Source organism: Eimeria mitis, genomic scaffold, assembly GCF_000499745.2.
Source record: "Eimeria mitis Houghton genomic scaffold, Emh_scaff1821, whole genome shotgun sequence".
Taxonomy (NCBI): domain Eukaryota; phylum Apicomplexa; class Conoidasida; order Eucoccidiorida; family Eimeriidae; genus Eimeria; species Eimeria mitis.
Genome location: NW_013570142.1, coordinates 5,438 through 5,692, shown reverse-complemented (window position 1 = coordinate 5,692; position 255 = coordinate 5,438).

Genomic DNA, 255 nt, shown 5'->3' with positions numbered 1-255 from the left:
CCCCCCCCCCCCCCCCGCCATCTACTGGTGATGCAATTTGTTTGTGTATTTGTTTGAATATTGCTGCAAATTAATTTAATTTTTAACTCATTTAAAATATTTTCGGTTATTTTACAATTCAACAAACAATTTAATATATTTAATTCGCTATAAGTATCCTCATCAGCATGTGCTTGCACACATAAGCAGCTAAGCCCACCGGCACTGTCAGCCGCAGGATGCAGACGTGAATTTGCCTCATTAAGGTTTTAATTT